The sequence below is a fragment of the Paramisgurnus dabryanus genome, chromosome 19, assembly GCF_030506205.2.
Source record: "Paramisgurnus dabryanus chromosome 19, PD_genome_1.1, whole genome shotgun sequence".
NCBI classification, from domain to species: domain Eukaryota; kingdom Metazoa; phylum Chordata; class Actinopteri; order Cypriniformes; family Cobitidae; genus Paramisgurnus; species Paramisgurnus dabryanus.
The window spans coordinates 33,368,872-33,396,807 of NC_133355.1; the positions used below are offsets into that span (position 1 = coordinate 33,368,872).

At 46.7% G+C, this 27,936-nt stretch overlaps 49 non-coding genes across 49 annotated transcripts; 47 read left to right on the top strand and 2 right to left on the bottom strand.

Annotated features, from left to right (window-relative positions):
• The first annotated feature begins 20 nt into the window (after positions 1–20).
• trnap-agg (transfer RNA proline (anticodon AGG)) lies at positions 21–92 on the top strand. The gene has a single exon. It is a non-coding gene; the product is annotated as a tRNA-Pro (tRNA).
• Positions 93–1,423: 1,331 nt separating this feature from the next.
• On the top strand, positions 1,424–1,495 carry trnap-ugg (transfer RNA proline (anticodon UGG)). Its single transcript has one exon. It is a non-coding gene; the product is annotated as a tRNA-Pro (tRNA).
• A 90-nt stretch (positions 1,496–1,585) lies between these two features.
• Positions 1,586–1,659, top strand: trnai-aau (transfer RNA isoleucine (anticodon AAU)). Its single transcript has one exon. It is a non-coding gene; the product is annotated as a tRNA-Ile (tRNA).
• An 81-nt stretch (positions 1,660–1,740) lies between these two features.
• Positions 1,741–1,813, top strand: trnaf-gaa (transfer RNA phenylalanine (anticodon GAA)). Its single transcript has one exon. It is a non-coding gene; the product is annotated as a tRNA-Phe (tRNA).
• A 115-nt stretch (positions 1,814–1,928) lies between these two features.
• On the top strand, positions 1,929–2,000 carry trnaq-cug (transfer RNA glutamine (anticodon CUG)). The gene has a single exon. It is a non-coding gene; the product is annotated as a tRNA-Gln (tRNA).
• A 685-nt stretch (positions 2,001–2,685) lies between these two features.
• On the bottom strand, positions 2,686–2,758 carry trnaa-agc (transfer RNA alanine (anticodon AGC)). Its single transcript has one exon. It is a non-coding gene; the product is annotated as a tRNA-Ala (tRNA).
• A 1,496-nt stretch (positions 2,759–4,254) lies between these two features.
• trnap-ugg (transfer RNA proline (anticodon UGG)) lies at positions 4,255–4,326 on the top strand. Its single transcript has one exon. It is a non-coding gene; the product is annotated as a tRNA-Pro (tRNA).
• Positions 4,327–4,412: 86 nt separating this feature from the next.
• trnai-aau (transfer RNA isoleucine (anticodon AAU)) lies at positions 4,413–4,486 on the top strand. Its single transcript has one exon. It is a non-coding gene; the product is annotated as a tRNA-Ile (tRNA).
• Positions 4,487–4,567: 81 nt separating this feature from the next.
• On the top strand, positions 4,568–4,640 carry trnaf-gaa (transfer RNA phenylalanine (anticodon GAA)). The gene has a single exon. It is a non-coding gene; the product is annotated as a tRNA-Phe (tRNA).
• Positions 4,641–4,765: 125 nt separating this feature from the next.
• trnaq-cug (transfer RNA glutamine (anticodon CUG)) lies at positions 4,766–4,837 on the top strand. The gene has a single exon. It is a non-coding gene; the product is annotated as a tRNA-Gln (tRNA).
• An 872-nt stretch (positions 4,838–5,709) lies between these two features.
• On the top strand, positions 5,710–5,781 carry trnap-agg (transfer RNA proline (anticodon AGG)). The gene has a single exon. It is a non-coding gene; the product is annotated as a tRNA-Pro (tRNA).
• A 1,331-nt stretch (positions 5,782–7,112) lies between these two features.
• On the top strand, positions 7,113–7,184 carry trnap-ugg (transfer RNA proline (anticodon UGG)). Its single transcript has one exon. It is a non-coding gene; the product is annotated as a tRNA-Pro (tRNA).
• A 90-nt stretch (positions 7,185–7,274) lies between these two features.
• On the top strand, positions 7,275–7,348 carry trnai-aau (transfer RNA isoleucine (anticodon AAU)). Its single transcript has one exon. It is a non-coding gene; the product is annotated as a tRNA-Ile (tRNA).
• An 81-nt stretch (positions 7,349–7,429) lies between these two features.
• trnaf-gaa (transfer RNA phenylalanine (anticodon GAA)) lies at positions 7,430–7,502 on the top strand. Its single transcript has one exon. It is a non-coding gene; the product is annotated as a tRNA-Phe (tRNA).
• Positions 7,503–7,617: 115 nt separating this feature from the next.
• Positions 7,618–7,689, top strand: trnaq-cug (transfer RNA glutamine (anticodon CUG)). Its single transcript has one exon. It is a non-coding gene; the product is annotated as a tRNA-Gln (tRNA).
• Positions 7,690–8,561: 872 nt separating this feature from the next.
• Positions 8,562–8,633, top strand: trnap-agg (transfer RNA proline (anticodon AGG)). The gene has a single exon. It is a non-coding gene; the product is annotated as a tRNA-Pro (tRNA).
• Positions 8,634–9,964: 1,331 nt separating this feature from the next.
• On the top strand, positions 9,965–10,036 carry trnap-ugg (transfer RNA proline (anticodon UGG)). The gene has a single exon. It is a non-coding gene; the product is annotated as a tRNA-Pro (tRNA).
• Positions 10,037–10,126: 90 nt separating this feature from the next.
• trnai-aau (transfer RNA isoleucine (anticodon AAU)) lies at positions 10,127–10,200 on the top strand. Its single transcript has one exon. It is a non-coding gene; the product is annotated as a tRNA-Ile (tRNA).
• An 81-nt stretch (positions 10,201–10,281) lies between these two features.
• trnaf-gaa (transfer RNA phenylalanine (anticodon GAA)) lies at positions 10,282–10,354 on the top strand. Its single transcript has one exon. It is a non-coding gene; the product is annotated as a tRNA-Phe (tRNA).
• Positions 10,355–10,469: 115 nt separating this feature from the next.
• On the top strand, positions 10,470–10,541 carry trnaq-cug (transfer RNA glutamine (anticodon CUG)). Its single transcript has one exon. It is a non-coding gene; the product is annotated as a tRNA-Gln (tRNA).
• Positions 10,542–11,413: 872 nt separating this feature from the next.
• trnap-agg (transfer RNA proline (anticodon AGG)) lies at positions 11,414–11,485 on the top strand. The gene has a single exon. It is a non-coding gene; the product is annotated as a tRNA-Pro (tRNA).
• A 1,331-nt stretch (positions 11,486–12,816) lies between these two features.
• On the top strand, positions 12,817–12,888 carry trnap-ugg (transfer RNA proline (anticodon UGG)). The gene has a single exon. It is a non-coding gene; the product is annotated as a tRNA-Pro (tRNA).
• Positions 12,889–12,978: 90 nt separating this feature from the next.
• Positions 12,979–13,052, top strand: trnai-aau (transfer RNA isoleucine (anticodon AAU)). Its single transcript has one exon. It is a non-coding gene; the product is annotated as a tRNA-Ile (tRNA).
• An 81-nt stretch (positions 13,053–13,133) lies between these two features.
• On the top strand, positions 13,134–13,206 carry trnaf-gaa (transfer RNA phenylalanine (anticodon GAA)). Its single transcript has one exon. It is a non-coding gene; the product is annotated as a tRNA-Phe (tRNA).
• A 125-nt stretch (positions 13,207–13,331) lies between these two features.
• Positions 13,332–13,403, top strand: trnaq-cug (transfer RNA glutamine (anticodon CUG)). The gene has a single exon. It is a non-coding gene; the product is annotated as a tRNA-Gln (tRNA).
• An 814-nt stretch (positions 13,404–14,217) lies between these two features.
• trnap-agg (transfer RNA proline (anticodon AGG)) lies at positions 14,218–14,289 on the top strand. Its single transcript has one exon. It is a non-coding gene; the product is annotated as a tRNA-Pro (tRNA).
• Positions 14,290–15,620: 1,331 nt separating this feature from the next.
• trnap-ugg (transfer RNA proline (anticodon UGG)) lies at positions 15,621–15,692 on the top strand. The gene has a single exon. It is a non-coding gene; the product is annotated as a tRNA-Pro (tRNA).
• A 90-nt stretch (positions 15,693–15,782) lies between these two features.
• On the top strand, positions 15,783–15,856 carry trnai-aau (transfer RNA isoleucine (anticodon AAU)). The gene has a single exon. It is a non-coding gene; the product is annotated as a tRNA-Ile (tRNA).
• An 81-nt stretch (positions 15,857–15,937) lies between these two features.
• Positions 15,938–16,010, top strand: trnaf-gaa (transfer RNA phenylalanine (anticodon GAA)). The gene has a single exon. It is a non-coding gene; the product is annotated as a tRNA-Phe (tRNA).
• Positions 16,011–16,125: 115 nt separating this feature from the next.
• On the top strand, positions 16,126–16,197 carry trnaq-cug (transfer RNA glutamine (anticodon CUG)). Its single transcript has one exon. It is a non-coding gene; the product is annotated as a tRNA-Gln (tRNA).
• An 872-nt stretch (positions 16,198–17,069) lies between these two features.
• Positions 17,070–17,141, top strand: trnap-agg (transfer RNA proline (anticodon AGG)). The gene has a single exon. It is a non-coding gene; the product is annotated as a tRNA-Pro (tRNA).
• Positions 17,142–18,472: 1,331 nt separating this feature from the next.
• Positions 18,473–18,544, top strand: trnap-ugg (transfer RNA proline (anticodon UGG)). Its single transcript has one exon. It is a non-coding gene; the product is annotated as a tRNA-Pro (tRNA).
• Positions 18,545–18,634: 90 nt separating this feature from the next.
• On the top strand, positions 18,635–18,708 carry trnai-aau (transfer RNA isoleucine (anticodon AAU)). The gene has a single exon. It is a non-coding gene; the product is annotated as a tRNA-Ile (tRNA).
• An 81-nt stretch (positions 18,709–18,789) lies between these two features.
• Positions 18,790–18,862, top strand: trnaf-gaa (transfer RNA phenylalanine (anticodon GAA)). The gene has a single exon. It is a non-coding gene; the product is annotated as a tRNA-Phe (tRNA).
• A 115-nt stretch (positions 18,863–18,977) lies between these two features.
• trnaq-cug (transfer RNA glutamine (anticodon CUG)) lies at positions 18,978–19,049 on the top strand. Its single transcript has one exon. It is a non-coding gene; the product is annotated as a tRNA-Gln (tRNA).
• An 872-nt stretch (positions 19,050–19,921) lies between these two features.
• Positions 19,922–19,993, top strand: trnap-agg (transfer RNA proline (anticodon AGG)). The gene has a single exon. It is a non-coding gene; the product is annotated as a tRNA-Pro (tRNA).
• Positions 19,994–21,324: 1,331 nt separating this feature from the next.
• On the top strand, positions 21,325–21,396 carry trnap-ugg (transfer RNA proline (anticodon UGG)). Its single transcript has one exon. It is a non-coding gene; the product is annotated as a tRNA-Pro (tRNA).
• A 90-nt stretch (positions 21,397–21,486) lies between these two features.
• On the top strand, positions 21,487–21,560 carry trnai-aau (transfer RNA isoleucine (anticodon AAU)). Its single transcript has one exon. It is a non-coding gene; the product is annotated as a tRNA-Ile (tRNA).
• Positions 21,561–21,641: 81 nt separating this feature from the next.
• trnaf-gaa (transfer RNA phenylalanine (anticodon GAA)) lies at positions 21,642–21,714 on the top strand. The gene has a single exon. It is a non-coding gene; the product is annotated as a tRNA-Phe (tRNA).
• Positions 21,715–22,537: 823 nt separating this feature from the next.
• trnaa-agc (transfer RNA alanine (anticodon AGC)) lies at positions 22,538–22,610 on the bottom strand. The gene has a single exon. It is a non-coding gene; the product is annotated as a tRNA-Ala (tRNA).
• Positions 22,611–22,703: 93 nt separating this feature from the next.
• Positions 22,704–22,775, top strand: trnap-agg (transfer RNA proline (anticodon AGG)). Its single transcript has one exon. It is a non-coding gene; the product is annotated as a tRNA-Pro (tRNA).
• Positions 22,776–24,106: 1,331 nt separating this feature from the next.
• trnap-ugg (transfer RNA proline (anticodon UGG)) lies at positions 24,107–24,178 on the top strand. Its single transcript has one exon. It is a non-coding gene; the product is annotated as a tRNA-Pro (tRNA).
• Positions 24,179–24,268: 90 nt separating this feature from the next.
• Positions 24,269–24,342, top strand: trnai-aau (transfer RNA isoleucine (anticodon AAU)). Its single transcript has one exon. It is a non-coding gene; the product is annotated as a tRNA-Ile (tRNA).
• Positions 24,343–24,423: 81 nt separating this feature from the next.
• On the top strand, positions 24,424–24,496 carry trnaf-gaa (transfer RNA phenylalanine (anticodon GAA)). Its single transcript has one exon. It is a non-coding gene; the product is annotated as a tRNA-Phe (tRNA).
• Positions 24,497–24,611: 115 nt separating this feature from the next.
• Positions 24,612–24,683, top strand: trnaq-cug (transfer RNA glutamine (anticodon CUG)). Its single transcript has one exon. It is a non-coding gene; the product is annotated as a tRNA-Gln (tRNA).
• Positions 24,684–25,533: 850 nt separating this feature from the next.
• trnap-agg (transfer RNA proline (anticodon AGG)) lies at positions 25,534–25,605 on the top strand. The gene has a single exon. It is a non-coding gene; the product is annotated as a tRNA-Pro (tRNA).
• Positions 25,606–26,936: 1,331 nt separating this feature from the next.
• On the top strand, positions 26,937–27,008 carry trnap-ugg (transfer RNA proline (anticodon UGG)). Its single transcript has one exon. It is a non-coding gene; the product is annotated as a tRNA-Pro (tRNA).
• A 90-nt stretch (positions 27,009–27,098) lies between these two features.
• trnai-aau (transfer RNA isoleucine (anticodon AAU)) lies at positions 27,099–27,172 on the top strand. The gene has a single exon. It is a non-coding gene; the product is annotated as a tRNA-Ile (tRNA).
• An 81-nt stretch (positions 27,173–27,253) lies between these two features.
• trnaf-gaa (transfer RNA phenylalanine (anticodon GAA)) lies at positions 27,254–27,326 on the top strand. The gene has a single exon. It is a non-coding gene; the product is annotated as a tRNA-Phe (tRNA).
• Positions 27,327–27,936: the final 610 nt, after the last annotated feature.

Below are 27,936 nucleotides of genomic sequence, written 5' to 3' on the forward strand. Positions count from 1 at the left end.
GCCGGTGGGGTTGCCCGATTGGCTCGTTGGTCTAGGGGTATGATTCTCGCTTAGGGTGCGAGAGGTCACGGGTTCAAATCCCGGACGAGCCCACCTCTAAACTCGTCTCTCGGAGCTTTAACGCTCAACACCATTGTGTATGGCAATCCGGGCAGTAGAGGAATGTCAACGAGGGACGTCAGAGGCGCCTCTGCCTTTGGGATTTCCATGTAGATACCGTGTCCGAGGCGGTCTGGGTGTGGAATCACCTAGACGATCCCTTTATGCTTTCTGCCAGAGGGCTTGCTGTTTTAACAAACGATGAGTTAATTTCAAGCAACACAATTGACTCAACATGAAAAATGAACCAGGCTATTCGTCCTACTCCCTCCTGGCCAGGAAAGGCAAAGCATCCTGTCTACTGGGCCTGGGTAGGTACCCTGATGTGCCTGAAGCTATGAGAGTTAAATATAGAACCAGGCTAGTGATGCATGGTGTCCAATTTAGTTTACGGATGATTCATCAGAATTTTCTCCCAATCTAAAATCAACACTTGGAAAATGTGATAAAGACATGGCTTCTTAGATGTTACTTGACGTTACAACGTACACTAAGTATTGGGATGCCCCTTCTAATAAGATGTTTGGGGCAACACAGTGGCCATCCCAAACAGAGCACTGTTGTCTCACAGCAAGAAGGTCTCCTGTTCAAGCCCTGGCTGGGTCAGGAGGCCATTCTGTGTGGAGTTTACATGTTCCCCTTGAGTCAACGTGGAATTACTCTGGGCACTGCGTTATTGGGTTTACTTCCACAGTACAAAAACTATACACACCTTGATCTATACACAGACACATACCCAGGGAAGGGCAATTTGACATCTCCAATTCACCTAACCTGCATTTCTGGCGTTGCCAATAACCAGTTCTCGCCATGAATATACCCATAGATGCTGAAATGGCGTTAAGAATAAATTAACATGTTTAACTATTCCAGTTTTTCCAAACAAAACAAATATTAATGCTGTACAATACAGACCTTGTCACAGTACTTTGTTTCCATCTATGCTGCAGCAGTTTTGCAAAAAGGGCTTTTTCTGTGCAGAAATGACTGTGACCCTGGGAACAAATCATTGATAGGATTGGGTGATGAGTGTTTGGCTCAGAGCCTGTAAGTCATAACAAAGGTGTTCAGCTGGGTACAGGTCTGGGATTTATGCAGACCAGTCAAGTTCTTTCACACCATTTCAAATTTCAAGCAATTAACATGTACTAATATCGATAAGTGCTTATTTTGACACCAGCCCAACACTAGGGCAGGTTGGCTCATTGTGGCTAATCAGAGTAGCAGGACCCAACAGGCCCATCCCCAGGAACTGCCTGAGGACATGGTGACTATGTTGTGGTCACATGTTTCACAGCGGCATAGCAACAAGGTAGTACGCCTTGGCTCGTTGGTCTAGGGGTATGATTCTCGCTTTGGGTGCGAGAGGTCCCGGGTTCAAATCCCGGACGAGCCCGTCTCTCGCTTTGCTTCTTGTTGCTGCTACACTATGAAACATTCATGTCAGTCTTGTCAGAGACATGCGCAGTTCCACGTGTAAATGCGTGGCCGGTTAGCTCAGTTGGTTAGAGAGTGGTGCTAATAACGCCAAGGTCGCGGGTTCGATCCCCGTACGGGCCAAGCGTTTTATTCTACCTCCTCTGGCTGACCGCTTTAATGGTGTGATTTCTCGTGGACATTTCTGCCACATAAGCCGTTGGTGCCGAAATAGCTCAGTTGGGAGAGCGTTAGACTGAAGATCTAAAGGTCCCTGGTTCGATCCCGGGTGTCGGCAATAAGGGGCAATTCTTAAGGTTTTGTTTAGCCGACTCACTGCGGCTTACCTGACAGTCCCTGTCCGAGTGTCCTTTTCTCCGTGACCCAGGGAGTCAGGTGCAAAAGCAAACAGTGGTTCCATGGTGTAATGGTTAGCACTCTGGACTCTGAATCCAGCGATCCGAGTTCAAATCTCGGTGGGACCTATTGGATGTTTTGTGGTTTCCAAGCAGAACCGTGTGCAAGGGAACAGTGTTTGTTACCCCCAAAACAATCCCCCGCCCTTTAAGCCTTTCTACCAGAGCACTCAGGCTGTAGACGAAAAAGGAGTTAATTCAAGCAACATTGAGCACTGTTTTCTGTTCACCCTGACGGTGGGCCAACAATACACAATGTGCCAAATTTCAGCAACCACAAGCACATTACAAGGAAGCAAATTAAACATGTACGAAACCTTAGGATAAATGAAAAATCCATCGACGTTTTGGCTAAAGAAAACACACAGCTCATGTGTACAGGCCAAAGGAAACACACAGCTCACATGTACAATCTGATAATGAAATGCAATAAAAATACCTTACCAGAAATGACAGGAAGACAAATGAACATAGAAAGAAAGTGATTCCAATTTTTAATGGCAATAAAACGCTCTTGGAATGTAAAGCTCCATGTTGCTTTGTGAAGTAACATCCTTATAGAAGACGTTCATGTGTGTGTGCTCAGGTGCCATACTGAGGACCGACACTGGGACCTGTTGGCTTTTTGAGGCAAAATGTAAAATCTGGAGCCAAAGTGAAGCCCTTTTCTGCAAGTGTGAACCACAGAAGCACCCAGAGAGGGCACGCCGCGGGTCTGTAACATCAGAGAATTTAGCAACAAGTGTCAACCACGTGGAGAATGCGGGCATCGATCCCGCTACCTCTCGCATGCTAAGCGAGCGCTCTACCATTTGAGCTAATTCCCCTTATGCCTAATGCGTGACTGCTTTGGCTTTTTGGAAGCTGGCTGCTACGTGCTGGAAAAATGTTTCCCAGGGGGCCGGTGGGGTTGCCCAATTGGCTCGTTGGTCTAGGGGTATGATTCTTGCTTAGGGTGCGAGAGGTCCCGGGTTCAAATCCCAAACGAGCCCACCTCTAAACTCGTCTCTCGGAGCTTTAACGCTCAACACCATTGTGTATGGCAATCCGGGCAGTAGAGGAATGTCAACGAGGGACGTCAGAGGCGCCTCTGCCTTTGGGATTTCCATATAGATACCGTGTCCGAGGCGGTCTGGGTGTGGAATCACCTAGACGATCCCTTTATGCTTTCTGCCAGAGGGCTTGCTGTTTTAACAAACGATGAGTTAATTTCAAGCAACACAATTGACTCAACATGAAAAATGAACCAGGCTATTCGTCCTACTCCCTCCTGGCCAGGAAAGGCAAAGCATCCTGTCTACTGGGCCTGGGTAGGTACCCTTATGTGCCTGAAGCTATGAGAGTTAAATATAGAACCAGGCTAGTGATGCATGGTGTCCAATTTAGTTTACGGATGATTCATCAGAATTTTCTCCCAATCTAAAATCAACACTTGGAAAATGTGATAAAGACATGGCTTCTTAGATGTTACTTGACGTTACAACGTACACTAAGTATTGGGATGCCCCTTCTAATAAAGATGTTTGGGGCAACACAGTGGCCATCCCAAACAGAGCACTGTTGTCTCACAGCAAGAAGGTCTCCTGTTCAAGCCCTGGCTGGGTCAGGAGGCCATTCTGTGTGGAGTTTACATGTTCCCCTTGAGTCAACGTGGAATTACTCTGGGCACTGCGTTATTGGGTTTCCTTCCACAGTACAAAAACTATACACACCTTGATCTATACATAGACACATACCGAGGGAAGGGCAATTTGACATCTCCAATCACCTAACCTGCATTTCTGGCGTTGCCAATAACCAGTTCTCGCCATGAATATACCCATAGATGCTGAAATGGCGTTAAGAATAAATTAACATGTTTAACTATTCCAGTTTTTCCAAACAAAACAAATATTAATGCTGTACAATACAGACCTTGTCACAGTACTTTGTTTCCATCTATGCTGCAGCAGTTTTGCAAAAAGGGCTTTTTCTGTGCAGAAATGACTGTGACCATGGGAACAAATCATTGATAGGATTGGGTGATGAGTGTTTGGCTCAGAGCCTGTAAGTCAAAACAAAGGTGTTCAGCTGGGTACAGGTCTGGGATTTATTCAGACCAGTCAAGTTCTTTCACACCATTTCAAATTTCAAGCAATTAACATGTACTAATATCGACAAGTGCTTATTTTGACACCAGCCCAACACTAAGGCAGGTTGGCTCATTGTGGCTAATCAGAGTAGCAGGACCCAACAGGCCCATCCCCAGGAACTGCCTGAGGACATGGTGACTATGTTGTGGTCACATGTTTCACAGCGGCATAGCCACAAGGTAGTACGCCTTGGCTCGTTGGTCTAGGGGTATGATTCTCGCTTTGGGTGCGAGAGGTCCCGGGTTCAAATCCCGGACGAGCCCGTCTCTCGCTTTGCTTCTTGTTGCTGCTACACTATGAAACATTCATGTCAGTCTTGTCAGAGACATGCGCAGTTCCACTGACGCGTGGCCGGTTAGCTCAGTTGGTTAGAGCGTGGTGCTAATAACGCCAAGGTCGCGGGTTCAATCCCCGTACGGGCCAAGCGTTTTATTCTACCTCCTCTGGCTGACCGCTTTAATGGTGTGATTTTTCATGGACATTTCTGCCACATAAGCCGTTGGGGCCGAAATAGCTCAGTTGGGAGAGCGTTAGACTGAAGATCTAAAGGTCCCTGGTTCGATCCCAGGTTTCGGCAATAAGGGGCAATAAGGGGCAATTCTTAAGGTTTTGTTTAGCCGACTCACTGCGGCTTACCTGACAGTCCCTGTCCGAGTGTCCTTTTCTCCGTGACCCAGGGAGTCAGGTGCAAAAGCAAACTGTGGTTCCATGGTGTAATGGTTAGCACTCTGGACTCTGAATCCAGCGATCCGAGTTCAAATCTCGGTGGGACCTATTGGATGTTTTGTGGTTTCCAAGCAGAACCGTGTCCAAGGGAACAGTGTTTGTTACCCCGGGAACAGTGTTTGTTACCCCCAAAACAATCCCCCGCCCTTTAAGCCTTTCTACCAGAGCACTCAGGCTGTAGACGAAAAAGGAGTTAATTCAAGCAACATTGAGCACTGTTTTCTGTTCACCCTGACGGTGGGCCAACAATACACAATGTGCCAAATTTCAGCAACCACAAGCACATTACAAGGAAGCAAATTAAACATGTACGAAACCTTAGGATAAATGAAAAATCCATCGACGTTTTGGCTAAAGAAAACACACAGCTCATGTGTACAGGCCAAAGGAAACACACAGCTCACATGTACAATCTGATTATGAAATGCAATAAAAATACCTTACCAGAAATGACAGGAAGACAAATGAACATAGAAAGAAAGTGATTCCAATTTTTAATGGCAATAAAACGCTCTTGGAATGTAAAGCTCCATGTTGCTTTGTGAAGTAACATCCTTATAGAAGACGTTCATGTGTGTGCTCAGGTGCCATACTGAGGACCGACACTGGAACCTGTTGGCTTTTTGAGGCAAAATGTAAAATCTGGAGCCAAAGTGAAGCCCTTTTCTGCAAGTGTGAACGGCAGAAGCACCCACAGAGAGGGCACGCCGCGGGTCTGTAACATCAGAGAATTTAGCAACAAGTGTCAACCACGTGGAGAATGCGGGCATCGATCCCGCTACCTCTCGCATGCTAAGCGAGCGCTCTACCATTTGACCTAATTCCCCTTATGCCTAACACGTGACTGCTTTGGCTTTTTGGAAGCTGGCTGCTACGTGCTGGAAAAATGTTTCCCAGGGGGCCGGTGGGGTTGCCCGATTGGCTCGTTGGTCTAGGGGTATGATTCTCGCTTAGGGTGCGAGAGGTCCCGGGTTCAAATCCCGGACGAGCCCACCTCTAAACTCGTCTCTCGGAGCTTTAACGCTCAACACCATTGTGTATGGCAATCCGGGCAGTAGAGGAATGTCAACGAGGGACGTCAGAGGCGCCTCTGCCTTTGGGATTTCCATGTAGATACCGTGTCCGAGGCGGTCTGGGTGTGGAATCACCTAGACGATCCCTTTATGCTTTCTGCCAGAGGGCTTGCTGTTTTAACAAACGATGAGTTAATTTCAAGCAACACAATTGACTCAACATGAAAAATGAACCAGGCTATTCGTCCTACTCCCTCCTGGCCAGGAAAGGCAAAGCATCCTGTCTACTGGGCCTGGGTAGGTACCCTGATGTGCCTGAAGCTATGAGAGTTAAATATAGAACCAGGCTAGTGATGCATGGTGTCCAATTTAGTTTACGGATGATTCATCAGAATTTTCTCCCAATCTAAAATCAACACTTGGAAAATGTGATAAAGACATGGCTTCTTAGATGTTACTTGACGTTACAACGTACACTAAGTATTGGGATGCCCCTTCTAATAAGATGTTTGGGGCAACACAGTGGCCATCCCAAACAGAGCACTGTTGTCTCACAGCAAGAAGGTCTCCTGTTCAAGCCCTGGCTGGGTCAGGAGGCCATTCTGTGTGGAGTTTACATGTTCCCCTTGAGTCAACGTGGAATTACTCTGGGCACTGCGTTATTGGGTTTACTTCCACAGTACAAAAACTATACACACCTTGATCTATACACAGACACATACCCAGGGAAGGGCAATTTGACATCTCCAATTCACCTAACCTGCATTTCTGGCGTTGCCAATAACCAGTTCTCGCCATGAATATACCCATAGATGCTGAAATGGCGTTAAGAATAAATTAACATGTTTAACTATTCCAGTTTTTCCAAACAAAACAAATATTAATGCTGTACAATACAGACCTTGTCACAGTACTTTGTTTCCATCTATGCTGCAGCAGTTTTGCAAAAAGGGCTTTTTCTGTGCAGAAATGACTGTGACCCTGGGAACAAATCATTGATAGGATTGGGTGATGAGTGTTTGGCTCAGAGCCTGTAAGTCATAACAAAGGTGTTCAGCTGGGTACAGGTCTGGGATTTATTCAGACCAGTCAAGTTCTTTCACACCATTTCAAATTTCAAGCAATTAACATGTACTAATATCGATAAGTGCTTATTTTGACACCAGCCCAACACTAGGGCAGGTTGGCTCATTGTGGCTAATCAGAGTAGCAGGACCCAACAGGCCCATCCCCAGGAACTGCCTGAGGACATGGTGACTATGTTGTGGTCACATGTTTCACAGCGGCATAGCAACGAGGTAGTACGCCTTGGCTCGTTGGTCTAGGGGTATGATTCTCGCTTTGGGTGCGAGAGGTCCCGGGTTCAAATCCCGGACGAGCCCGTCTCTCGCTTTGCTTCTTGTTGCTGCTACACTATGAAACATTCATGTCAGTCTTGTCAGAGACATGCGCAGTTCCACGTGTAAACGCGTGGCCGGTTAGCTCAGTTGGTTAGAGCGTGGTGCTAATAACGCCAAGGTCGCGGGTTCAATCCCCGTACGGGCCAAGCGTTTTATTCTACCTCCTCTGGCTGACCGCTTTAATGGTGTGATTTTTCATGGACATTTCTGCCACATAAGCCGTTGGGGCCGAAATAGCTCAGTTGGGAGAGCGTTAGACTGAAGATCTAAAGGTCCCTGGTTCGATCCCGGGTTTCGGCAATAAGGGGCAATTCTTAAGGTTTTGTTTAGCCGACTCACTGCGGCTTACCTGACAGTCCCTGTCCGAGTGTCCTTTTCTCCGTGACCCAGGGAGTCAGGTGCAAAAGCAAACTGTGGTTCCATGGTGTAATGGTTAGCACTCTGGACTCTGAATCCAGCGATCCGAGTTCAAATCTCGGTGGGACCTATTGGATGTTTTGTGGTTTCCAAGCAGAACCGTGTCCAAGGGAACAGTGTTTGTTACCCCGGGAACAGTGTTTGTTACCCCCAAAACAATCCCCCGCCCTTTAAGCCTTTCTACCAGAGCACTCAGGCTGTAGACGAAAAAGGAGTTAATTCAAGCAACATTGAGCACTGTTTTCTGTTCACCCTGACGGTGGGCCAACAATACACAATGTGCCAAATTTCAGCAACCACAAGCACATTACAAGGAAGCAAATTAAACATGTACGAAACCTTAGGATAAATGAAAAATCCATCGACGTTTTGGCTAAAGAAAACACACAGCTCATGTGTACAGGCCAAAGGAAACACACAGCTCACATGTACAATCTGATAATGAAATGCAATAAAAATACCTTACCAGAAATGACAGGAAGACAAATGAACATAGAAAGAAAGTGATTCCAATTTTTAATGGCAATAAAACGCTCTTGGAATGTAAAGCTCCATGTTGCTTTGTGAAGTAACATCCTTATAGAAGACGTTCATGTGTGTGCTCAGGTGCCATACTGAGGACCGACACTGGGACCTGTTGGCTTTTTGAGGCAAAATGTAAAATCTGGAGCCAAAGTGAAGCCCTTTTCTGCAAGTGTGAACGGCAGAAGCACCCACAGAGAGGGCACGCCGCGGGTCTGTAACATCAGAGAATTTAGCAACAAGTGTCAACCACGTGGAGAATGCGGGCATCGATCCCGCTACCTCTCGCATGCTAAGCGAGCGCTCTACCATTTGACCTAATTCCCCTTATGCCTAACACGTGACTGCTTTGGCTTTTTGGAAGCTGGCTGCTACGTGCTGGAAAAATGTTTCCCAGGGGGCCGGTGGGGTTGCCCGATTGGCTCGTTGGTCTAGGGGTATGATTCTCGCTTAGGGTGCGAGAGGTCCCGGGTTCAAATCCCGGACGAGCCCACCTCTAAACTCGTCTCTCGGAGCTTTAACGCTCAACACCATTGTGTATGGCAATCCGGGCAGTAGAGGAATGTCAACGAGGGACGTCAGAGGCGCCTCTGCCTTTGGGATTTCCATGTAGATACCGTGTCCGAGGCGGTCTGGGTGTGGAATCACCTAGACGATCCCTTTATGCTTTCTGCCAGAGGGCTTGCTGTTTTAACAAACGATGAGTTAATTTCAAGCAACACAATTGACTCAACATGAAAAATGAACCAGGCTATTCGTCCTACTCCCTCCTGGCCAGGAAAGGCAAAGCATCCTGTCTACTGGGCCTGGGTAGGTACCCTGATGTGCCTGAAGCTATGAGAGTTAAATATAGAACCAGGCTAGTGATGCATGGTGTCCAATTTAGTTTACGGATGATTCATCAGAATTTTCTCCCAATCTAAAATCAACACTTGGAAAATGTGATAAAGACATGGCTTCTTAGATGTTACTTGACGTTACAACGTACACTAAGTATTGGGATGCCCCTTCTAATAAAGATGTTTGGGGCAACACAGTGGCCATCCCAAACAGAGCACTGTTGTCTCACAGCAAGAAGGTCTCCTGTTCAAGCCCTGGCTGGGTCAGGAGGCCATTCTGTGTGGAGTTTACATGTTCCCCTTGAGTCAACGTGGAATTACTCTGGGCACTGCGTTATTGGGTTTCCTTCCACAGTACAAAAACTATACACACCTTGATCTATACATAGACACATACCGAGGGAAGGGCAATTTGACATCTCCAATCACCTAACCTGCATTTCTGGCGTTGCCAATAACCAGTTCTCGCCATGAATATACCCATAGATGCTGAAATGGCGTTAAGAATAAATTAACATGTTTAACTATTCCAGTTTTTCCAAACAAAACAAATATTAATGCTGTACAATACAGACCTTGTCACAGTACTTTGTTTCCATCTATGCTGCAGCAGTTTTGCAAAAAGGGCTTTTTCTGTGCAGAAATGACTGTGACCATGGGAACAAATCATTGATAGGATTGGGTGATGAGTGTTTGGCTCAGAGCCTGTAAGTCAAAACAAAGGTGTTCAGCTGGGTACAGGTCTGGGATTTATTCAGACCAGTCAAGTTCTTTCACACCATTTCAAATTTCAAGCAATTAACATGTACTAATATCGACAAGTGCTTATTTTGACACCAGCCCAACACTAAGGCAGGTTGGCTCATTGTGGCTAATCAGAGTAGCAGGACCCAACAGGCCCATCCCCAGGAACTGCCTGAGGACATGGTGACTATGTTGTGGTCACATGTTTCACAGCGGCATAGCAACGAGGTAGTACGCCTTGGCTCGTTGGTCTAGGGGTATGATTCTCGCTTTGGGTGCGAGAGGTCCCGGGTTCAAATCCCGGACGAGCCCGTCTCTCGCTTTGCTTCTTGTTGCTGCTACACTATGAAACATTCATGTCAGTCTTGTCAGAGACATGCGCAGTTCCACGTGTAAACGCGTGGCCGGTTAGCTCAGTTGGTTAGAGCGTGGTGCTAATAACGCCAAGGTCGCGGGTTCAATCCCCGTACGGGCCAAGCGTTTTATTCTACCTCCTCTGGCTGACCGCTTTAATGGTGTGATTTTTCATGGACATTTCTGCCACATAAGCCGTTGGGGCCGAAATAGCTCAGTTGGGAGAGCGTTAGACTGAAGATCTAAAGGTCCCTGGTTCGATCCCGGGTTTCGGCAATAAGGGGCAATTCTTAAGGTTTTGTTTAGCCGACTCACTGCGGCTTACCTGACAGTCCCTGTCCGAGTGTCCTTTTCTCCGTGACCCAGGGAGTCAGGTGCAAACGCAAACTGTGGTTCCATGGTGTAATGGTTAGCACTCTGGACTCTGAATCCAGCGATCCGAGTTCAAATCTCGGTGGGACCTATTGGATGTTTTGTGGTTTCCAAGCAGAACCGTGTCCAAGGGAACAGTGTTTGTTACCCCGGGAACAGTGTTTGTTACCCCCAAAACAATCCCCCGCCCTTTAAGCCTTTCTACCAGAGCACTCAGGCTGTAGACGAAAAAGGAGTTAATTCAAGCAACATTGAGCACTGTTTTCTGTTCACCCTGACGGTGGGCCAACAATACACAATGTGCCAAATTTCAGCAACCACAAGCACATTACAAGGAAGCAAATTAAACATGTACGAAACCTTAGGATAAATGAAAAATCCATCGACGTTTTGGCTAAAGAAAACACACAGCTCATGTGTACAGGCCAAAGGAAACACACAGCTCACATGTACAATCTGATAATGAAATGCAATAAAAATACCTTACCAGAAATGACAGGAAGACAAATGAACATAGAAAGAAAGTGATTCCAATTTTTAATGGCAATAAAACGCTCTTGGAATGTAAAGCTCCATGTTGCTTTGTGAAGTAACATCCTTATAGAAGACGTTCATGTGTGTGCTCAGGTGCCATACTGAGGACCGACACTGGGACCTGTTGGCTTTTTGAGGCAAAATGTAAAATCTGGAGCCAAAGTGAAGCCCTTTTCTGCAAGTGTGAACGGCAGAAGCACCCACAGAGAGGGCACGCCGCGGGTCTGTAACATCAGAGAATTTAGCAACAAGTGTCAACCACGTGGAGAATGCGGGCATCGATCCCGCTACCTCTCGCATGCTAAGCGAGCGCTCTACCATTTGACCTAATTCCCCTTATGCCTAACACGTGACTGCTTTGGCTTTTTGGAAGCTGGCTGCTACGTGCTGGAAAAATGTTTCCCAGGGGGCCGGTGGGGTTACCCGATTGGCTCGTTGGTCTAGGGGTATGATTCTCGCTTAGGGTGCGAGAGGTCCCGGGTTCAAATCCCGGACGAGCCCACCTCTAAACTCGTCTCTCGGAGCTTTAACGCTCAACACCATTGTGTATGGCAATCCGGGCAGTAGAGGAATGTCAACGAGGGACGTCAGAGGCGCCTCTGCCTTTGGGATTTCCATGTAGATACCGTGTCCGAGGCGGTCTGGGTGTGGAATCACCTAGACGATCCCTTTATGCTTTCTGCCAGAGGGCTTGCTGTTTTAACAAACGATGAGTTAATTTCAAGCAACACAATTGACTCAACATGAAAAATGAACCAGGCTATTCGTCCTACTCCCTCCTGGCCAGGAAAGGCAAAGCATCCTGTCTACTGGGCCTGGGTAGGTACCCTGATGTGCCTGAAGCTATGAGAGTTAAATATAGAACCAGGCTAGTGATGCATGGTGTCCAATTTAGTTTACGGATGATTCATCAGAATTTTCTCCCAATCTAAAATCAACACTTGGAAAATGTGATAAAGACATGGCTTCTTAGATGTTACTTGACGTTACAACGTACACTAAGTATTGGGATGCCCCTTCTAATAAAGATGTTTGGGGCAACACAGTGGCCATCCCAAACAGAGCACTGTTGTCTCACAGCAAGAAGGTCTCCTGTTCAAGCCCTGGCTGGGTCAGGAGGCCATTCTGTGTGGAGTTTACATGTTCCCCTTGAGTCAACGTGGAATTACTCTGGGCACTGCGTTATTGGGTTTCCTTCCACAGTACAAAAACTATACACACCTTGATCTATACATAGACACATACCGAGGGAAGGGCAATTTGACATCTCCAATCACCTAACCTGCATTTCTGGCGTTGCCAATAACCAGTTCTCGCCATGAATATACCCATAGATGCTGAAATGGCGTTAAGAATAAATTAACATGTTTAACTATTCCAGTTTTTCCAAACAAAACAAATATTAATGCTGTACAATACAGACCTTGTCACAGTACTTTGTTTCCATCTATGCTGCAGCAGTTTTGCAAAAAGGGCTTTTTCTGTGCAGAAATGACTGTGACCATGGGAACAAATCATTGATAGGATTGGGTGATGAGTGTTTGGCTCAGAGCCTGTAAGTCAAAACAAAGGTGTTCAGCTGGGTACAGGTCTGGGATTTATTCAGACCAGTCAAGTTCTTTCACACCATTTCAAATTTCAAGCAATTAACATGTACTAATATCGACAAGTGCTTATTTTGACACCAGCCCAACACTAAGGCAGGTTGGCTCATTGTGGCTAATCAGAGTAGCAGGACCCAACAGGCCCATCCCCAGGAACTGCCTGAGGACATGGTGACTATGTTGTGGTCACATGTTTCACAGCGGCATAGCAACGAGGTAGTACGCCTTGGCTCGTTGGTCTAGGGGTATGATTCTCGCTTTGGGTGCGAGAGGTCCCGGGTTCAAATCCCGGACGAGCCCGTCTCTCGCTTTGCTTCTTGTTGCTGCTACACTATGAAACATTCATGTCAGTCTTGTCAGAGACATGCGCAGTTCCACGTGTAAACGCGTGGCCGGTTAGCTCAGTTGGTTAGAGCGTGGTGCTAATAACGCCAAGGTCGCGGGTTCAATCCCCGTACGGGCCATGCGTTTTATTCTACCTCCTCTGGCTGACCGCTTTAATGGTGTGATTTTTCATGGACATTTCTGCCACATAAGCCGTTGGGGCCGAAATAGCTCAGTTGGGAGAGCGTTAGACTGAAGATCTAAAGGTCCCTGGTTCGATCCCGGGTTTCGGCAATAAGGGGCAATAAGGGGCAATTCTTAAGGTTTTGTTTAGCCGACTCACTGCGGCTTACCTGACAGTCCCTGTCCGAGTGTCCTTTTCTCTGTGACCCAGGGAGTCAGGTGCAAAAGCAAACTGTGGTTCCATGGTGTAATGGTTAGCACTCTGGACTCTGAATCCAGCGATCCGAGTTCAAATCTCGGTGGGACCTATTGGATGTTTTGTGGTTTCCAAGCAGAACCGTGTCCAAGGGAACAGTGTTTGTTACCCCGGGAACAGTGTTTGTTACCCCCAAAACAATCCCCCGCCCTTTAAGCCTTTCTACCAGAGCACTCAGGCTGTAGACGAAAAAGGAGTTAATTCAAGCAACATTGAGCACTGTTTTCTGTTCACCCTGACGGTGGGCCAACAATACACAATGTGCCAAATTTCAGCAACCACAAGCACATTACAAGGAAGCAAATTAAACATGTACGAAACCTTAGGATAAATGAAAAATCCATCGATGTTTTGGCTATCTGATAATGAAATGCAATAAAAATACCTTACCAGAAATGACAGGAAGACAAATGAACATAGAAAGAAAGTGATTCCAATTTTTAATGGCAATAAAACGCTCTTGGAATGTAAAGCTCCATGTTGCTTTGTGAAGTAACATCCTTATAGAAGACGTTCATGTGTGTGTGCTCAGGTGCCATACTGAGGACCGACACTGGGACCTGTTGGCTTTTTGAGGCAAAATGTAAAATCTGGAGCCAAAGTGAAGCCCTTTTCTGCAAGTGTGAACAACAGAAGCACCCAGAGAGGGCACGCCGCGGGTCTGTAACATCAGAGAATTTAGCAACAAGTGTCAACCACGTGGAGAATGCGGGCATCGATCCCGCTACCTCTCGCATGCTAAGCGAGCGCTCTACCATTTGACCTAATTCCCCTTATGCCTAACACGTGACTGCTTTGGCTTTTTGGAAGCTGGCTGCTACGTGCTGGAAAAATGTTTCCCAGGGGGCCGGTGGGGTTGCCCGATTGGCTCGTTGGTCTAGGGGTATGATTCTCGCTTAGGGTGCGAGAGGTCCCGGGTTCAAATCCCGGACGAGCCCACCTCTAAACTCGTCTCTCGGAGCTTTAACGCTCAACACCATTGTGTATGGCAATCCGGGCAGTAGAGGAATGTCAACGAGGGACGTCAGAGGCGCCTCTGCCTTTGGGATTTCCATGTAGATACCGTGTCCGAGGCGGTCTGGGTGTGGAATCACCTAGACGATCCCTTTATGCTTTCTGCCAGAGGGCTTGCTGTTTTAACAAACGATGAGTTAATTTCAAGCAACACAATTGACTCAACATGAAAAATGAACCAGGCTATTCGTCCTACTCCCTCCTGGCCAGGAAAGGCAAAGCATCCTGTCTACTGGGCCTGGGTAGGTACCCTGATGTGCCTGAAGCTATGAGAGTTAAATATAGAACCAGGCTAGTGATGCATGGTGTCCAATTTAGTTTACGGATGATTCATCAGAATTTTCTCCCAATCTAAAATCAACACTTGGAAAATGTGATAAAGACATGGCTTCTTAGATGTTACTTGACGTTACAACGTACACTAAGTATTGGGATGCCCCTTCTAATAAAGATGTTTGGGGCAACACAGTGGCCATCCCAAACAGAGCACTGTTGTCTCACAGCAAGAAGGTCTCCTGTTCAAGCCCTGGCTGGGTCAGGAGGCCATTCTGTGTGGAGTTTACATGTTCCCCTTGAGTCAACGTGGAATTACTCTGGGCACTGCGTTATTGGGTTTCCTTCCACAGTACAAAAACTATACACACCTTGATCTATACATAGACACATACCGAGGGAAGGGCAATTTGACATCTCCAATCACCTAACCTGCATTTCTGGCGTTGCCAATAACCAGTTCTCGCCATGAATATACCCATAGATGCTGAAATGGCGTTAAGAATAAATTAACATGTTTAACTATTCCAGTTTTTCCAAACAAAACAAATATTAATGCTGTACAATACAGACCTTGTCACAGTACTTTGTTTCCATCTATGCTGCAGCAGTTTTGCAAAAAGGGCTTTTTCTGTGCAGAAATGACTGTGACCATGGGAACAAATCATTGATAGGATTGGGTGATGAGTGTTTGGCTCAGAGCCTGTAAGTCAAAACAAAGGTGTTCAGCTGGGTACAGGTCTGGGATTTATTCAGACCAGTCAAGTTCTTTCACACCATTTCAAATTTCAAGCAATTAACATGTACTAATATCGACAAGTGCTTATTTTGACACCAGCCCAACACTAAGGCAGGTTGGCTCATTGTGGCTAATCAGAGTAGCAGGACCCAACAGGCCCATCCCCAGGAACTGCCTGAGGACATGGTGACTATGTTGTGGTCACATGTTTCACAGCGGCATAGCAACGAGGTAGTACGCCTTGGCTCGTTGGTCTAGGGGTATGATTCTCGCTTTGGGTGCGAGAGGTCCCGGGTTCAAATCCCGGACGAGCCCGTCTCTCGCTTTGCTTCTTGTTGCTGCTACACTATGAAACATTCATGTCAGTCTTGTCAGAGACATGCGCAGTTCCACGTGTAAACGCGTGGCCGGTTAGCTCAGTTGGTTAGAGCGTGGTGCTAATAACGCCAAGGTCGCGGGTTCAATCCCCGTACGGGCCAAGCGTTTTATTCTACCTCCTCTGGCTGACCGCTTTAATGGTGTGATTTTTCATGGACATTTCTGCCACATAAGCCGTTGGGGCCGAAATAGCTCAGTTGGGAGAGCGTTAGACTGAAGATCTAAAGGTCCCTGGTTCGATCCCGGGTTTCGGCAATAAGGGGCAATTCTTAAGGTTTTGTTTAGCCGACTCACTGCGGCTTACCTGACAGTCCCTGTCCGAGTGTCCTTTTCTCCGTGACCCAGGGAGTCAGGTGCAAAAGCAAACTGTGGTTCCATGGTGTAATGGTTAGCACTCTGGACTCTGAATCCAGCGATCCGAGTTCAAATCTCGGTGGGACCTATTGGATGTTTTGTGGTTTCCAAGCAGAACCGTGTCCAAGGGAACAGTGTTTGTTACCCCGGGAACAGTGTTTGTTACCCCCAAAACAATCCCCCGCCCTTTAAGCCTTTCTACCAGAGCACTCAGGCTGTAGACGAAAAAGGAGTTAATTCAAGCAACATTGAGCACTGTTTTCTGTTCACCCTGACGGTGGGCCAACAATACACAATGTGCCAAATTTCAGCAACCACAAGCACATTACAAGGAAGCAAATTAAACATGTACGAAACCTTAGGATAAATGAAAAATCCATCGACGTTTTGGCTAAAGAAAACACACAGCTCATGTGTACAGGCCAAAGGAAACACACAGCTCACATGTACAATCTGATAATGAAATGCAATAAAAATACCTTACCAGAAATGACAGGAAGACAAATGAACATAGAAAGAAAGTGATTCCAATTTTTAATGGCAATAAAACGCTCTTGGAATGTAAAGCTCCATGTTGCTTTGTGAAGTAACATCCTTATAGAAGACGTTCATGTGTGTGCTCAGGTGCCATACTGAGGACCGACACTGGGACCTGTTGGCTTTTTGAGGCAAAATGTAAAATCTGGAGCCAAAGTGAAGCCCTTTTCTGCAAGTGTGAACGGCAGAAGCACCCACAGAGAGGGCACGCCGCGGGTCTGTAACATCAGAGAATTTAGCAACAAGTGTCAACCACGTGGAGAATGCGGGCAACGATCCCGCTACCTCTCGCATGCTAAGCGAGCGCTCTACCATTTGACCTAATTCCCCTTATGCCTAACACGTGACTGCTTTGGCTTTTTGGAAGCTGGCTGCTACGTGCTGGAAAAATGTTTCCCAGGGGGCCGGTGGGGTTGCCCGATTGGCTCGTTGGTCTAGGGGTATGATTCTCGCTTAGGGTGCGAGATGTCCCGGGTTCAAATCCCGAACGAGCCCACCTCTAAACTCGTCTCTCGGAGCTTTAACGCTCAACACCATTGTGTATGGCAATCCGGGCAGTAGAGGAATGTCAACGAGGGACGTCAGAGGCGCCTCTGCCTTTGGGATTTCCATGTAGATACCGTGTCCGAGGCGGTCTGGGTGTGGAATCACCTAGACGATCCCTTTATGCTTTCTGCCAGAGGGCTTGCTGTTTTAACAAACGATGAGTTAATTTCAAGCAACACAATTGACTCAACATGAAAAATGAACCAGGCTATTTGTCCTACTCCCTCCTGGCCAGGAAAGGCAAAGCATCCTGTCTACTGGGCCTGGGTAGGTACCCTGATGTGCCTGAAGCTATGAGAGTTAAATATAGAACCAGGCTAGTGATGCATGGTGTCCAATTTAGTTTACGGATGATTCATCAGAATTTTCTCCCAATCTAAAATCAACACTTGGAAAATGTGATAAAGACATGGCTTCTTAGATGTTACTTGACGTTACAACGTACACTAAGTATTGGGATGCCCCTTCTAATAAAGATGTTTGGGGCAACACAGTGGCCATCCCAAACAGAGCACTGTTGTCTCACAGCAAGAAGGTCTCCTGTTCAAGCCCTGGCTGGGTCAGGAGGCCATTCTGTGTGGAGTTTACATGTTCCCCTTGAGTCAACGTGGAATTACTCTGGGCACTGCGTTATTGGGTTTCCTTCCACAGTACAAAAACTATACACACCTTGATCTATACATAGACACATACCGAGGGAAGGGCAATTTGACATCTCCAATCACCTAACCTGCATTTCTGGCGTTGCCAATAACCAGTTCTCGCCATGAATATACCCATAGATGCTGAAATGGCGTTAAGAATAAATTAACATGTTTAACTATTCCAGTTTTTCCAAACAAAACAAATATTAATGCTGTACAATACAGACCTTGTCACAGTACTTTGTTTCCATCTATGCTGCAGCAGTTTTGCAAAAAGGGCTTTTTCTGTGCAGAAATGACTGTGACCATGGGAACAAATCATTGATAGGATTGGGTGATGAGTGTTTGGCTCAGAGCCTGTAAGTCAAAACAAAGGTGTTCAGCTGGGTACAGGTCTGGGATTTATTCAGACCAGTCAAGTTCTTTCACACCATTTCAAATTTCAAGCAATTAACATGTACTAATATCGACAAGTGCTTATTTTGACACCAGCCCAACACTAAGGCAGGTTGGCTCATTGTGGCTAATCAGAGTAGCAGGACCCAACAGGCCCATCCCCAGGAACTGCCTGAGGACATGGTGACTATGTTGTGGTCACATGTTTCACAGCGGCATAGCAACGAGGTAGTACGCCTTGGCTCGTTGGTCTAGGGGTATGATTCTCGCTTTGGGTGCGAGAGGTCCCGGGTTCAAATCCCGGACGAGCCCGTCTCTCGCTTTGCTTCTTGTTGCTGCTACACTATGAAACATTCATGTCAGTCTTGTCAGAGACATGCGCAGTTCCACGTGTAAACGCGTGGCCGGTTAGCTCAGTTGGTTAGAGCGTGGTGCTAATAACGCCAAGGTCGCGGGTTCAATCCCCGTACGGGCCAAGCGTTTTATTCTACCTCCTCTGGCTGACCGCTTTAATGGTGTGATTTCTCATGGACATTTCTGCCACATAAGCCGTTGGGGCCGAAATAGCTCAGTTGGGAGAGCGTTAGACTGAAGATCTAAAGGTCCCTGGTTCGATCCCGGGTTTCGGCAATAAGGGGCAATTCTTAAGGTTTTGTTTAGCCGACTCACTGCGGCTTACCTGACAGTCCCTGTCCGAGTGTCCTTTTCTCCGTGACCCAGGGAGTCAGGTGCAAAAGCAAACTGTGGTTCCATGGTGTAATGGTTAGCACTCTGGACTCTGAATCCAGCGATCCGAGTTCAAATCTCGGTGGGACCTATTGGATGTTTTGTGGTTTCCAAGCAGAACCGTGTCCAAGGGAACAGTGTTTGTTACCCCGGGAACAGTGTTTGTTACCCCCAAAACAATCCCCCGCCCTTTAAGCCTTTCTACCAGAGCACTCAGGCTGTAGACGAAAAAGGAGTTAATTCAAGCAACATTGAGCACTGTTTTCTGTTCACCCTGACGGTGGGCCAACAATACACAATGTGCCAAATTTCAGCAACCACAAGCACATTACAAGGAAGCAAATTAAACATGTACGAAACCTTAGGATAAATGAAAAATCCATCGATGTTTTGGCTAAAGAAAACACACAGCTCATGTGTACAGGCCAAAGGAAACACACAGCTCACATGTACAATCTGATAATGAAATGCAATAAAAATACCTTACCAGAAATGACAGGAAGACAAATGAACATAGAAAGAAAGTGATTCCAATTTTTAATGGCAATAAAACGCTCTTGGAATGTAAAGCTCCATGTTGCTTTGTGAAGTAACATCCTTATAGAAGACGTTCATGTGTGTGTGCTCAAGTGCCATACTGAGGACCGACACTGGGACCTGTTGGCTTTTTGAGGCAAAATGTAAAATCTGGAGCCAAAGTGAAGCCCTTTTCTGCAAGTGTGAACAACAGAAGCACCCAGAGAGGGCACGCCGCGGGTCTGTAACATCAGAGAATTTAGCAACAAGTGTCAACCACGTGGAGAATGCGGGCATCGATCCCGCTACCTCTCGCATGCTAAGCGAGCGCTCTACCATTTGACCTAATTCCCCTTATGCCTAACACGTGACTGCTTTGGCTTTTTGGAAGCTGGCTGCTACGTGCTGGAAAAATGTTTCCCAGGGGGCCGGTGGGGTTGCCCGATTGGCTCGTTGGTCTAGGGGTATGATTCTCGCTTAGGGTGCGAGAGGTCCCGGGTTCAAATCCCGGACGAGCCCACCTCTAAACTCGTCTCTCGGAGCTTTAACGCACAACACCATTGTGTATGGCAATCCGGGCAGTAGAGGAATGGCAACGAGGGACGTCAGAGGCGCCTCTGCCTTTGGGATTTCCATGTAGATACCGTGTCCGAGGCGGTCTGGGTGTGGAATCACCTAGACGATCCCTTTATGCTTTCTGCCAGAGGGCTTGCTGTTTTAACAAACGATGAGTTAATTTCAAGCAACACAATTGACTCAACATGAAAAATGAACCAGGCTATTCGTCCTACTCCCTCCTGGCCAGGAAAGGCAAAGCATCCTGTCTACTGGGCCTGGGTAGGTACCCTGATGTGCCTGAAGCTATGAGAGTTAAATATAGAACCAGGCTAGTGATGCATGGTGTCCAATTTAGTTTACGGATGATTCATCAGAATTTTCTCCCAATCTAAAATCAACACTTGGAAAATGTGATAAAGACATGGCTTCTTAGATGTTACTTGACGTTACAACGTACACTAAGTATTGGGATGCCCCTTCTAATAAGATGTTTGGGGCAACACAGTGGCCATCCCAAACAGAGCACTGTTGTCTCACAGCAAGAAGGTCTCCTGTTCAAGCCCTGGCTGGGTCAGGAGGCCATTCTGTGTGGAGTTTACATGTTCCCCTTGAGTCAACGTGGAATTACTCTGGGCACTGCGTTATTGGGTTTACTTCCACAGTACAAAAACTATACACACCTTGATCTATACACAGACACATACCCAGGGAAGGGCAATTTGACATCTCCAATTCACCTAACCTGCATTTCTGGCGTTGCCAATAACCAGTTCTCGCCATGAATATACCCATAGATGCTGAAATGGCGTTAAGAATAAATTAACATGTTTAACTATTCCAGTTTTTCCAAACAAAACAAATATTAATGCTGCACAATACAGACCTTGTCACAGTACTTTGTTTCCATCTATGCTGCAGCAGTTTTGCAAAAAGGGCTTTTTCTGTGCAGAAATGACTGTGACCCTGGGAACAAATCATTGATAGGATTGGGTGATGAGTGTTTGGCTCAGAGCCTGTAAGTCATAACAAAGGTGTTCAGCTGGGTACAGGTCTGGGATTTATGCAGACCAGTCAAGTTCTTTCACACCATTTCAAATTTCAAGCAATTAACATGTACTAATATCGATAAGTGCTTATTTTGACACCAGCCCAACACTAGGGCAGGTTGGCTCATTGTGGCTAATCAGAGTAGCAGGACCCAACAGGCCCATCCCCAGGAACTGCCTGAGGACATGGTGACTATGTTGTGGTCACATGTTTCACAGCGGCATAGCAACAAGGTAGTACGCCTTGGCTCGTTGGTCTAGGGGTATGATTCTCGCTTTGGGTGCGAGAGGTCCCGGGTTCAAATCCCGGACGAGCCCGTCTCTCGCTTTGCTTCTTGTTGCTGCTACACTATGAAACATTCATGTCAGTCTTGTCAGAGACATGCGCAGTTCCACATATAAATGCATGGCCGGTTAGCTCAGTTGGTTAGAGCGTGGTGCTAATAACGCCAAGGTCGCGGGTTCGATCCCCGTATGGGCCAAGCGTTTTATTCTACCTCCTCTGGCTGACCGCTTTAATGGTGTGATTTCTCGTGGACATTTCTGCCACATAAACCGTTGGGGCCGAAATAGCTCAGTTGGGAGAGCATTAGACTGAAGATCTAAAGGTCCCTGGTTCGATCCCGGGTTTCGGCAATAAGGGGCAATTCTTAAGGTTTTGTTTAGCCGACTCACTGCGGCTTACCTGACAGTGCCTGTCCGAGTGTCCTTTTCTCCGTGACCCAGGGAGTCAGGTGCAAAAGCAAACAGTGGTTCCATGGTGTAATGGTTAGCACTCTGGGTTTTGTGGTTTCCAAGCAGAACCGTGTGCAAGGGAACAGTGTTTCTTACCCCCAAAACAATCCCCCGCCCTTTAAGCCTTTCTACCAGAGCACTCAGGCTGTAGACGAAAAAGGAGTTAATTCAAGCAACATTGAGCACTGTTTTCTGTTCACCCTGACGGTGGGCCAACAATACACAATGTGCCAAATTTCAGCAACCACAAGCACATTACAAGGAAGCAAATTAAACATGTACGAAACCTTAGGATAAATGAAAAATCCATCGACGTTTTGGCTAAAGAAAACACACAGCTCATGTGTACAGGCCAAAGGAAACACACAGCTCACATGTACAATCTGATAATGAAATGCAATAAAAATACCTTACCAGAAATGACAGGAAGACAAATGAACATAGAAAGAAAGTGATTCCAATTTTTAATGGCAATAAAACGCTCTTGGAATGTAAAGCTCCATGTTGCTTTGTGAAGTAACATCCTTATAGAAGACGTTCATGTGTGTGTGCTCAGGTGCCATACTGAGGACCGACACTGGGACCTGTTGGCTTTTTGAGGCAAAATGTAAAATCTGGAGCCAAAGTGAAGCCCTTTTCTGCAAGTGTGAACCACAGAAGCACCCAGAGAGGGCACGCCGCGGGTCTGTAACATCAGAGAATTTAGCAACAAGTGTCAACCACGTGGAGAATGCGGGCATCGATCCCGCTACCTCTCGCATGCTAAGCGAGCGCTCTACCATTTGAGCTAATTCCCCTTATGCCTAAAGCGTGACAGCTTTGGCTTTTTGGAAGCTGGCTGCTACGTGCTGGAAAAATGTTTCCCAGGGGGCCGGTGGGGTTGCCCAATTGGCTCGTTGGTCTAGGGGTATGATTCTCGCTTAGGGTGCGAGAGGTCCCGGGTTCAAATCCCGAACGAGCCCACCTCTAAACTCGTCTCTCGGAGCTTTAACGCACAACACCATTGTGTATGGCAATCCGGGCAGTAGAGGAATGTCAACGAGGGACGTCAGAGGCGCCTCTGCCTTTGGGATTTCCATGTAGATACCGTGTCCGAGGCGGTCTGGGTGTGGAATCACCTAGACGATCCCTTTATGCTTTCTGCCAGAGGGCTTGCTGTTTTAACAAACGATGAGTTAATTTCAAGCAACACAATTGACTCAACATGAAAAATGAACCAGGCTATTCGTCCTACTCCCTCCTGGCCAGGAAAGGCAAAGCATCCTGTCTACTGGGCCTGGGTAGGTACCCTGATGTGCCTGAAGCTATGAGAGTTAAATATAGAACCAGGCTAGTGATGCATGGTGTCCAATTTAGTTTACGGATGATTCATCAGAATTTTCTCCCAATCTAAAATCAACACTTGGAAAATGTGATAAAGACATGGCTTCTTAGATGTTACTTGACGTTACAACGTACATTAAGTATTGGGATGCCCCTTCTAATAAGATGTTTGGGGCAACACAGTGGCCATCCCAAACAGAGCACTGTTGTCTCACAGCAAGAAGGTCTCCTGTTCAAGCCCTGGCTGGGTCAGGAGGCCATTCTGTGTGGAGTTTACATGTTCCCCTTGAGTCAACGTGGAATTACTCTGGGCACTGCGTTATTGGGTTTACTTCCACAGTACAAAAACTATACACACCTTGATCTATACACAGACACATACCCAGGGAAGGGCAATTTGACATCTCCAATTCACCTAACCTGCATTTCTGGCGTTGCCAATAACCAGTTCTCGCCATGAATATACCCATAGATGCTGAAATGGCGTTAAGAATAAATTAACATGTTTAACTATTCCAGTTTTTCCAAACAAAACAAATATTAATGCTGCACAATACAGACCTTGTCACAGTACTTTGTTTCCATCTATGCTGCAGCAGTTTTGCAAAAAGGGCTTTTTCTGTGCAGAAATGACTGTGACCCTGGGAACAAATCATTGATAGGATTGGGTGATGAGTGTTTGGCTCAGAGCCTGTAAGTCATAACAAAGGTGTTCAGCTGGGTACAGGTCTGGGATTTATGCAGACCAGTCAAGTTCTTTCACACCATTTCAAATTTCAAGCAATTAACATGTACTAATATCGATAAGTGCTTATTTTGACACCAGCCCAACACTAGGGCAGGTTGGCTCATTGTGGCTAATCAGAGTAGCAGGACCCAACAGGCCCATCCCCAGGAACTGCCTGAGGACATGGTGACTATGTTGTGGTCACATGTTTCACAGCGGCATAGCAACAAGGTAGTACGCCTTGGCTCGTTGGTCTAGGGGTATGATTCTCGCTTTGGGTGCGAGAGGTCCCGGGTTCAAATCCCGGACGAGCCCGTCTCTCGCTTTGCTTCTAGTTGCTGCTACACTATGAAACATTCATGTCAGTCTTGTCAGAGACATGCGCAGTTCCACATATAAATGCGTGGCCGGTTAGCTCAGTTGGTTAGAGCGTGGTGCTAATAACGCCAAGGTCGCGGGTTCGATCCCCGTACGGGCCAAGCGTTTTATTCTACCTCCTCTGGCTGACCGCTTTAATGGTGTGATTTCTCGTGGACATTTCTGCCACATAAGCCGTTGGGGCCGAAATAGCTCAGTTGGGAGAGCGTTAGACTGAAGATCTAAAGGTCCCTGGTTCGATCCCGGGTTTCGGCAATAAGGGGCAATTCTTAAGGTTTTGTTTAGCCGACTCACTGCGGCTTACCTGACAGTGCCTGTCCGAGTGTCCTTTTCTCCGTGACCCAGGGAGTCAGGTGCAAAAGCAAACAGTGGTTCCATGGTGTAATGGTTAGCACTCTGGACTCTGAATCCAGGGATCCGAGTTCAAATCTCGGTGGGACCTATTGGATGTTTTGTGGTTTCCAAGCAGAACCGTGTGCAAGGGAACAGTGTTTGTTACCCCCAAAACAATCCCCCGCCCTTTAAGCCTTTCTACCAGAGCACTCAGGCTGTAGACGAAAAAGGAGTTAATTCAAGCAACATTGAGCACTGTTTTCTGTTCACCCTGACGGTGGGCCAACAATACACAATGTGCCAAATTTCAGCAACCCAAGCACATTACAAGGAAGCAAATTAAACATGTACGAAACCTTAGGATAAATGAAAAATCCATCGACGTTTTGGCTAAAGAAAACACACAGCTCATGTGTACAGGCCAAAGGAAACACACAGCTCACATGTACAATCTGATAATGAAATGCAATAAAAATACCTTACCAGAAATGACAGGAAGACAAATGAACATAGAAAGAAAGTGATTCCAATTTTTAATGGCAATAAAACGCTCTTGGAATGTAAAGCTCCATGTTGCTTTGTGAAGTAACATCCTTATAGAAGACGTTCATGTGTGTGTGCTCAGGTGCCATACTGAGGACCGACACTGGGACCTGTTGGCTTTTTGAGGCAAAATGTAAAATCTGGAGCCAAAGTGAAGCCCTTTTCTGCAAGTGTGAACAACAGAAGCACCCAGAGAGGGCACGCCGCGGGTCTGTAACATCAGAGAATTTAGCAACAAGTGTCAACCACGTGGAGAATGCGGGCATCGATCCCGCTACCTCTCGCATGCTAAGCGAGCGCTCTACCATTTGACCTAATTCCCCTTATGCCTAAAACGTGACTGCTTTGGCTTTTTGGAAGCTGGCTGCTACGTGCTGGAAAAATGTTTCCCAGGGGGCCGGTGGGGTTGCCCGATTGGCTCGTTGGTCTAGGGGTATGATTGTCGCTTAGGGTGCGAGAGGTCCCGGGTTCAAATCCCGGACGAGCCCACCTCTAAACTCGTCTCTCGGAGCTTTAACGCACAACACCATTGTGTATGGCGATCCGGGCAGTAGAGGAATGGCAACGAGGGACGTCAGAGGCGCCTCTGCCTTTGGGATTTCCATGTAGATACCGTGTCCGAGGCGGTCTGGGTGTGGAATCACCTAGACGATCCCTTTATGCTTTCTGCCAGAGGGCTTACTGTTTTAACAAACGATGAGTTAATTTCAAGCAACACAATTGACTCAACATGAAAAATGAACCAGGCTATTCGTCCTACTCCCTCCTGGCCAGGAAAGGCAAAGCATCCTGTCTACTGGGCCTGGGTAGGTACCCTGATGTGCCTGAAGCTATGAGAGTTAAATATAGAACCAGGCTAGTGATGCATGGTGTCCAATTTAGTTTACGGATGATTCATCAGAATTTTCTCCCAATCTAAAATCAACACTTGGAAAATGTGATAAAGACATGGCTTCTTAGATGTTACTTGACGTTACAACGTACACTAAGTATTGGGATGCCCCTTCTAATAAGATGTTTGGGGCAACACAGTGGCCATCCCAAACAGAGCACTGTTGTCTCACAGCAAGAAGGTCTCCTGTTCAAGCCCTGGCTGGGTCAGGAGGCCATTCTGTGTGGAGTTTACATGTTCCCCTTGAGTCAACGTGGAATTACTCTGGGCACTGCGTTATTGGGTTTACTTCCACAGTACAAAAACTATACACACCTTGATCTATACACAGACACATACCCAGGGAAGGGCAATTTGACATCTCCAATTCACCTAACCTGCATTTCTGGCGTTGCCAATAACCAGTTCTCGCCATGAATATACCCATAGATGCTGAAATGGCGTTAAGAATAAATTAACATGTTTAACTATTCCAGTTTTTCCAAACAAAACAAATATTAATGCTGCACAATACAGACCTTGTCACAGTACTTTGTTTCCATCTATGCTGCAGCAGTTTTGCAAAAAGGGCTTTTTCTGTGCAGAAATGACTGTGACCCTGGGAACAAATCATTGATAGGATTGGGTGATGAGTGTTTGGCTCAGAGCCTGTAAGTCATAACAAAGGTGTTCAGCTGGGTACAGGTCTGGGATTTATGCAGACCAGTCAAGTTCTTTCACACCATTTCAAATTTCAAGCAATTAACATGTACTAATATCGATAAGTGCTTATTTTGACACCAGCCCAACACTAGGGCAGGTTGGCTCATTGTGGCTAATCAGAGTAGCAGGACCCAACAGGCCCATCCCCAGGAACTGCCTGAGGACATGGTGACTATGTTGTGGTCACATGTTTCACAGCGGCATAGCAACAAGGTAGTACGCCTTGGCTCGTTGGTCTAGGGGTATGATTCTCGCTTTGGGTGCGAGAGGTCCCGGGTTCAAATCCCGGACGAGCCCGTCTCTCGCTTTGCTTCTTGTTGCTGCTACACTATGAAACATTCATGTCAGTCTTGTCAGAGACATGCGCAGTTCCACATATAAATGCATGGCCGGTTAGCTCAGTTGGTTAGAGCGTGGTGCTAATAACGCCAAGGTCGCGGGTTCGATCCCCGTATGGGCCAAGCGTTTTATTCTACCTCCTCTGGCTGACCGCTTTAATGGTGTGATTTCTCGTGGACATTTCTGCCACATAAACCGTTGGGGCCGAAATAGCTCAGTTGGGAGAGCATTAGACTGAAGATCTAAAGGTCCCTGGTTCGATCCCGGGTTTCGGCAATAAGGGGCAATTCTTAAGGTTTTGTTTAGCCGACTCACTGCGGCTTACCTGACAGTGCCTGTCCGAGTGTCCTTTTCTCCGTGACCCAGGGAGTCAGGTGCAAAAGCAAACAGTGGTTCCATGGTGTAATGGTTAGCACTCTGGGTTTTGTGGTTTCCAAGCAGAACCGTGTGCAAGGGAACAGTGTTTCTTACCCCCAAAACAATCCCCCGCCCTTTAAGCCTTTCTACCAGAGCACTCAGGCTGTAGACGAAAAAGGAGTTAATTCAAGCAACATTGAGCACTGTTTTCTGTTCACCCTGACGGTGGGCCAACAATACACAATGTGCCAAATTTCAGCAACCACAAGCACATTACAAGGAAGCAAATTAAACATGTACGAAACCTTAGGATAAATGAAAAATCCATCGACGTTTTGGCTAAAGAAAACACACAGCTCATGTGTACAGGCCAAAGGAAACACACAGCTCACATGTACAATCTGATAATGAAATGCAATAAAAATACCTTACCAGAAATGACAGGAAGACAAATGAACATAGAAAGAAAGTGATTCCAATTTTTAATGGCAATAAAACGCTCTTGGAATGTAAAGCTCCATGTTGCTTT